Raw genomic sequence first — 687 nt, 5'->3', positions numbered from 1 at the left:
AGTTTACTGGATGTGAACAAACATCTCTTACTGTTTTGAAAGAAAATTGCCATGTCAATTTGTTTTTACACATTTAAAATAAAACAGAGATATGATTTTTTCAAACTTTAAAATGTATGTTTAAAAATAGACATGGGTCTATAACAGCTATACCTGGACCCCATTTGAATTTCCCCATTATTGCCACAATGTCTCAGGTTGTCAAACTAACATCTACTAAAAAATCAGAATTCCACATCTGTGGACTAGAGACTAGTCTATTGCCTGGTTAGAGACTAGTCTTGATTCAGCAAGGCCTGATTTCTTGGCAACAGTACTCCGTGCAGGGAAAATTTAAACATTTTTCTTCTTTGGCTCTAAATGAAGGTCCCCAAAGTATTCTGGGAAATGTAGTCTGCTGACCATAAATGTCACAGGCGCAGGACTATGGGAAAAGGTCCTGTGTGTTTCTTCTGCGCGTGTGCATCCTCGCTCACCTCGCTTTCTGGGAAATGTAGTTTTGCTTTGCAATGACGTCGCCCTCATTGGACTACTATGGGACTGAAGTTTCCGGGTTTCTACTGCGCATGTGCAGCTCCGCCCACTCCGCCATCTTATATGTGGAGATTCCGGTTGTTTCCACTGTTCTCCCGCTGCTCCTCAGATCCTGGGGTTGGATCGTACGTCCCTGAAGGTGGGTGCGAGGGT

At 42.9% G+C, this 687-nt stretch overlaps 1 protein-coding gene and 1 pseudogene across 1 annotated transcript in view; both read left to right on the top strand.

Moving 5' to 3' along the window:
- The window catches only part of LOC103599976, an 87706-nt pseudogene that overhangs the window by 53779 nt on the left and 33240 nt on the right, over positions 1-687 (top strand).
- Positions 589-687, top strand: part of LOC103599978 (zinc finger protein 717-like) — a 30815-nt gene continuing 30716 nt past the window's right edge. The window contains exon 1 of the mRNA XM_008584193.1: positions 589-673. The gene's annotated coding sequence lies outside the window, so the exon portion shown is untranslated. The remainder of the gene's footprint in view (positions 674-687) is intronic.

Source organism: Galeopterus variegatus, unplaced genomic scaffold, assembly GCF_000696425.1.
Source record: "Galeopterus variegatus unplaced genomic scaffold, G_variegatus-3.0.2 Scaffold3173, whole genome shotgun sequence".
NCBI lineage: Eukaryota > Metazoa > Chordata > Mammalia > Dermoptera > Cynocephalidae > Galeopterus > Galeopterus variegatus.
Note: the sequence above shows the minus strand (reverse complement) of the source record. Positions and strands in the feature narration are given on the sequence as shown.